Raw genomic sequence first — 6,996 nt, 5'->3', positions numbered from 1 at the left:
CATGAGGAGAGATATGAGGAGAGACATGAGGAGATAGACACATGAGGAGAGACATGAGGAGACACATGAGGAGAGACATGAGGAGAGACATGAGGAGAGACACATGAGGAGAGACATGAGGAGAGACATGAGGAGATAGACACATGAGGAGAGACATGAGGAGACACATGAGGAGAGACATGAGGAGAGACATAAGGAGAGATATGAGGAGAGATATGAGGAGAGACATGAGGAGATAGACACATGAGGAGAGACATGAGGAGACACATGAGGAGAGACATGAGGAGAGACATGAGGAGAGATATGAGGAGAGACATGAGGAGAGACATGAGGAGAGATATGAGGAGAGACATGAGGAGATAGACACATGAGGAGAGACATGAGGAGACACATGAGGAGAGACATGAGGAGAGACATGAGGAGAGACACATGAGGAGAGACATGAGGAGAGACATGAGGAGATAGACACATGAGGAGAGACATGAGGAGACACATGAGGAGAGACATGAGGAGAGACATGAGGAGAGACACATGAGGAGAGACATCAGGAGAGACATGAGAGGAGACACATGAGGAGAGATATGAGGAGACACATGAGGAGAGACATGAGGAGAGACATGAGGAGAGACATGAGGAGATAGACACATGAGGAGACACATGAGGAGAGACATGAGGAGAGACATCAGGAGAGACATGAGAGGAGACACATGAGGAGAGATATGAGGAGACACATGAGGAGAGACATGAGGAGAGACACATGAGGAGAGACATGAGGAGAGATATGAGGAGAGACATAAGGAGAGATATGAGGAGAGACATGAGGAGAGAGACATGAGGAGAGAGACACATGAGGAGAGATATGAGGAGAGAGACACATGAGGAGAGATATGAGGAGAGAGACACATGAGGAGAGATATGAGGAGACACATGAGGAGAGATATGAGGAGAGAGACACATGAGGAGAGACATGAGGAGAGACACATGAGGAGAGACATGAGGAGAGAGACACATGAGGAGAGACATGAGGAGACATGAGGAGACACATGAGGAGAGATATGATGAGAGAGACACATGAGGAGAGATATGAGGAGAGACATGAGGAGATAGACACATGAGGAGAGACATGAGGAGACACATGAGGAGAGACATGAGGAGAGACATGAGGAGAGACACATGAGGAGAGACATGAGGAGAGACATGAGGAGATAGACACATGAGGAGAGACATGAGGAGACACATGAGGAGAGACATGAGGAGAGACATGAGGAGAGATATGAGGAGAGACATAAGGAGAGATATGAGGAGAGATATGAGGAGAGACATGAGGAGATAGACACATGAGGAGAGACATGAGGAGACACATGAGGAGAGACATGAGGAGAGACATGAGGAGAGACATGAGGAGAGACATGAGGAGAGATATGAGGAGAGACATGAGGAGATAGACACATGAGGAGAGACATGAGGAGACACATGAGGAGAGACATGAGGAGAGACATGAGGAGAGACACATGAGGAGAGACATGAGGAGAGACATGAGGAGATAGACACATGAGGAGAGACATGAGGAGACACATGAGGAGAGACATGAGGAGAGACATGAGGAGAGACACATGAGGAGAGACATCAGGAGAGACATGAGAGGAGACACATGAGGAGAGATATGAGGAGACACATGAGGAGAGACATGAGGAGAGACATGAGGAGAGACATGAGGAGATAGACACATGAGGAGACACATGAGGAGAGACATGAGGAGAGACATCAGGAGAGACATGAGAGGAGACACATGAGGAGAGATATGAGGAGACACATGAGGAGAGACATGAGGAGAGACACATGAGGAGAGACATGAGGAGAGACACATGAGGAGAGACATGAGGAGGGGGGGGGGGGGGGTAATAGTTGTCACAGCAGCTGTCTGTTGTCAAGCTGCCGATGTGAGTCCTGTCCGCTTCTCTGGTTCTTGTGTTTCATTCCACTGATTACACTTCACTTTGAAATCACTCAGCACAGCGAGCTTGTTTGTATTAGAGACATCGTTTTCTCAAATTAAAAGAGGCTCAGAGCTCAAATTGGAGGTGATTGTTTCAACACAATGACTCACAACAACATGATTGTTGCTTGAATCATACAAACCAATGAGTGGATGTTACTGAAAAGACAGAGCAGTGTGAGCTGTGCATGAGGCTCCACATCCTCACCACTTTCCAGGAATGGCAGCTGATAAATGTTGTGTGTGTTCCAGCAGAAAGCCACATGCAGGAGGAGGAAAAGATCAGGTTGAGTCTGTTTCCACCATCGACAGCAGAGTGGTTTATGAAACAGCAGGGGATGTTTGTCCTGTCGAAAAGAACCTGCTTCTCAACAGCTGATTTCAAACCACGTCCTGTCAAAATACTGCAGCCTTTTGGTGTAGACTGTACAAGTTAAAGATTAAATGCTCAGAAGAGAAATATATCATGTACGTTACGGACCTGTTTCTCTGAAGTGCTTTTTTACCTTTGCCAAGGAAGTGATGTTTTGCGCAGGCATTTGTTTGTTTGTTTGTTTGTTTGTCTGTTAGGAGGATTAACCAAACACTACTCAACCGATTTCCATTTAATTTGGAGGAGGCGTGGAAGAACCCATTGGTGTGGCTCTGTTCTGCCTCCTTCCTGAGACGTTCTGCCTATGCATGATGAAGTACTGGTGCTGCTCTAATCTTTGTCTGCTCAGGGTAGTGGATTCACTGCTGATGCTGACTATCATGAGGTTTCTTTTCCTCCCTGCTACCATGTTTTCACCCCTGTTCATTTGTCTGTGATAACAAAAACAACTGGGCTGATTTTTACAAAACTCGATGGAAGGATGGGACATGGGATGAGGAACATGAGAGAGTGAGTGTTATTCAACATTGTGCTTGATTTCTCAGACAATAGTTCATGGATTGTGATTGAAAATATCAGGCCTGTTTAGTGGACTGATGTTTGTGAGTGTGTCCAATTTGGTGCAGATCCAACTCAAATTCTGGTTCCAGTGAATTTAAATGTGTTTTCATAATGGGATGGTTGTGTTTTGGCAGATATGGGTTCTACAAAAACTATGACACGAATTAACATGAAACTTGGTGGAAGGATGTGAGTCAGGGAGGAACCGGCTTCTTATCACTTTCTTTGACATTACGAGATAGGAGAACTCTATGGATCACATTTAGGAGACTATAATGTATGCAACTTGGTGCAGCTTAATTGAATTTAAGGGGACTGTTGGCCCTTGGCGGAGGTATGCGCTCTAGTGATATTCTAGTTGAGCATGTGGGCAGGTGTTATTAAAACAAACAAGGAAAACAAAACTCTTATTGAATCCTCCTCATTCAGGGGCCCTGCGGCTGTGCACTGCAGTTTCTCATTGCAAAGGGCCCGGACGACGGTGTAAACCTGTCTGAGGTAATATACTTTCGGCTCTGCATGTGGGAAGTAACTGTATGAGCTGTCAGAGCGTAATGATCACACCTCCCTTTCTTTTTGCTCGTGTTCATAAATTATCAAGGCATAGTGATTTACTGCGGGCTGTCACAGTGGCACCAAGTGTGCAGCGGCAACCGCTGGAACAAATGCTCTTCATGCAGATTAACACGTTGCAAAGTTACAGCACTAAATGATCGGTTATGATCCCACAGTGACGACCGATCTGTTTCTTTTTTCATGCTAATGATTAAAGTGATCAGAATGTAAAGAATGCATTCTTTGTGGGTGACTTGCATCTGTATTTGGACCCTTCACTGCATGAAGAGCAGTGCAGTCGCAGCTCTCGGGTTAAAAAACAGTTTCCTGTTCCCCGATGTGTGAGCAAGCATGTCAAACCAGGCAGCAGTGTCAATTTAGGCAGAGGAGGAGGTGGCGCATGTGGCGCTGGAATGACTGTGGGGGTTCTCGGGAGGTCTCAGTGAGGAGTAACGCTCAGCTAATTACTGCCATTATTTCTGCAGTCTCCTCCAGAGATAAAGGTCTTCTCGCTCGGGCTCGCATTATTAAAAACAAGGTTGTTTGTCTCCTCATGTTGTGGGAGGACGTGGAAATAAAGGCAGAGGGTCTGATTAGATGTGGTGCTTCTTCACTTTGTGTGCGTAACCCAGGACAGTTAAGGAGTTGAGCCTGGATACTGGATGTAGTGGCCGTTTTACTTCGTAAAGTGTTTTTTAAGTCTAACTCGTGTCCAACATATATACCTTGCCTTGTTGTGAAAACCGAAAGTCGACACACTTCTAGGAGGCAGGTAAATCTTGAAAAGGGTTTATTTTCCAGTTCCAGCACAATTTACAGACACACCTTATATCGATCCTTTACCGAATTGGCGATGCTGTCTTTTCACGATGTCACGACGTCTTTTAACGCTGTCACGGTCAAAAACTTATTGCGATCCACTCCTCAGACTTCGCACTCACCACAATGTTCATGTGGTCAATAACAACAACACGCATGTCCACTGAACTGCATTATGGCATCCTCAACTGTCGCAAACAACACCCAAAACAGAATATAATTAAATACAGCAGACACACTATACAAAATATATTTGAACTGTATAAAAATAAAACTACAAACCTGGATAATTTAAGAACATATCAAACCAACATTAATATTTATTTACACACACGCAGGCTGCATGGTGGCTCTTACACTGGATGTTTGATGCTGACATCAAAGTTCACATTGGCCGAGGTTGTTGGATGTGGATCCTGTTGTGTAGTGATGATTTTTGAGATTTTGTTGGGGTCTATATGGAAATGAGCTCTTAGCTAAATTTGTAACTATTGTATCTTGTATTTTCCCCATTTTTTTAATCACCTTATGTTCTGCGCAAAAAGTTTTCACATCAGACATTATATAGGCAGACACCCTTATATCTGTGACAGGCTGACAAAGACTGGTGGACAGGCGCTTGCACGGTGTGTATGTTTTTGTTGACTGGTAACAAAGGGTGACACGAGGCTGGTGCACTAAAGCTGCAATGTAAGCAGATTTAAACACAACTACACTATTGTCAAACTGCCTGTGAAAGAAATTGTGTATAAAAATTAAATTATGATGAAAAACAATTAATGCTGCCTGTTCTCTCATGGTCCCTGCACAGTCTGTCATGTTTTAGGGATAGAGTTTACATCAACCTTTAAAAAACCCAATAACAAAATAAGTTGAAATGAGGTGATGCCTTTAGAGGAGTGTAGGAGGTGTAAATTGTTATGTGTTATAACTCAAATTTTGCATCAATCACGCCGGGTGATGCGAACCTTGCGAAGGCTGTGAACATGGATGTGAAATTCGTGTAATTCCCTTCACTCGTTCAAGTTGAAATATTTTAACTCACAAAAACTTTGAAATGGAGAATGCAGGTCATCAAACCGGCCACTGGTCAGCCTGGCACTGGAAACGATAGTCATCCAGAAGCACCTCCTGGAGACGACTGGGGAATTCCCAGAGCTCCTCCAGCGTTTGCACAACATTTACAACTCAGCAATTGTAGTCACTTCACTCAGTAGTCCTCCTCTCCTCTGTCGGGGAGAACAGGTGAATAGTCGTGAATTGTAATTACTTGCATTGCCCGTGCGAGCACCACAAGTAAACACAAATACGGCCAGACTTGCATGAGGAACACAATGTGAACATTGCTTCACGTTTGGTGTGAATGCAGCAGTAGAGTGATCACCCTTGAAGTAAAAAAAATTCAGCAGATGTGAAATGTAACGTGTGCTACAGTATCCTGTATGTCCTGTATTTTAATGCAGTACTCATGTTTTATAATTTATTTATTTCATCTTTCTGCACTTGTATATCATTAACATACCATCCATGTATATTTTCACACAGCATATTGTCAGTTGCGTGATTTATGTGATACAATTACTTTTAAACTGTGGCCAACAACATGAAGTAATACAGTCTCTAAGTAGTTCTATTCTGGAGGAGTTCCACGCAGAGTTTCTGCCCATGTGACTAAGCCTGTCGCTGTTAGCTCGATTATTCTAAGCTACATATGGCACAAGTGTAATCCATCATGTGGAGAAGCAATGATTGGACCTGATTTCTGCTGGTTTCATACACGTCAGAGTAGGAATGTGGGGGACTGATGCAAGTCAAGTCGGTTCGTTTTTACAAAGCTCCAACTGCTTTACAATCTGTGCACCGTTTGTCATCATGTGTCGTTACACCCGTGGCCTGAAAAGGACAAACCACCAACAAACTGAGACAGACAGAGATAATAAGTAAAAACGCTCAGGGTGGAGGTGTAAAAACAAGGAAACAGAGTTGAAACATGGACTGACACACAGAGAATTCACAAACTTACATTATACATGTTCACGTTTAAGAAAGGTGTGTGAGTGTGATTTCACATACATAAGTGTGACCTTTTAAATTGTTTCAGTCACACGTTCCATTTAAATGCAGTTTTTCAAAGTTCAGTGTGAGCGAGAGGTTCAGTGAATGTTAAAAGGTCCTGGGACCTGACTTTGTAAGTTGTGTATTTAAAAGTAACCAGAGAACAGAGGTTACATGTGCAGACTTTGCAGAACAGCCATATAAATAATCATCTCATCTCAATGCTGCTCCCTAGAGTTTGTTATGGACCATCCAACATTTTCATCTGAGAGGAAATGGTGAGAAAAGTATTACCTGTGATGAAGTGCAGTGCACTGGGATGCTGATCTTAGGACTACACTCTTCTGGAATGAGATCTCACATGTTGTTACTGGAATCTGCTGGAGACGAGGTTTGGTTCCCAGTCAGGGCGTGACAAGTTCAGTGTGGACTAAAGGTCAATAGGGGCTCGGTCACACATAGGGGCTCGGTAACACATGCCCAAATATACCAGTGGTGAACCTTCGCCTCCCGTTGTCTTCCAAGGAGGAGGCATATGTGTATACTAGCAGCCTTCCTCAGGCATGAGTGTAACGGTGAATAGGAGAGTCATACCTGCTCAAACATTGTACGGGACAATAAGGTCCCGTTAGGTAAC

This window comes from Hippoglossus hippoglossus, chromosome 14 (genome assembly GCF_009819705.1).
Source record: "Hippoglossus hippoglossus isolate fHipHip1 chromosome 14, fHipHip1.pri, whole genome shotgun sequence".
NCBI lineage: Eukaryota > Metazoa > Chordata > Actinopteri > Pleuronectiformes > Pleuronectidae > Hippoglossus > Hippoglossus hippoglossus.
This window is presented reverse-complemented; position numbering follows the sequence as displayed.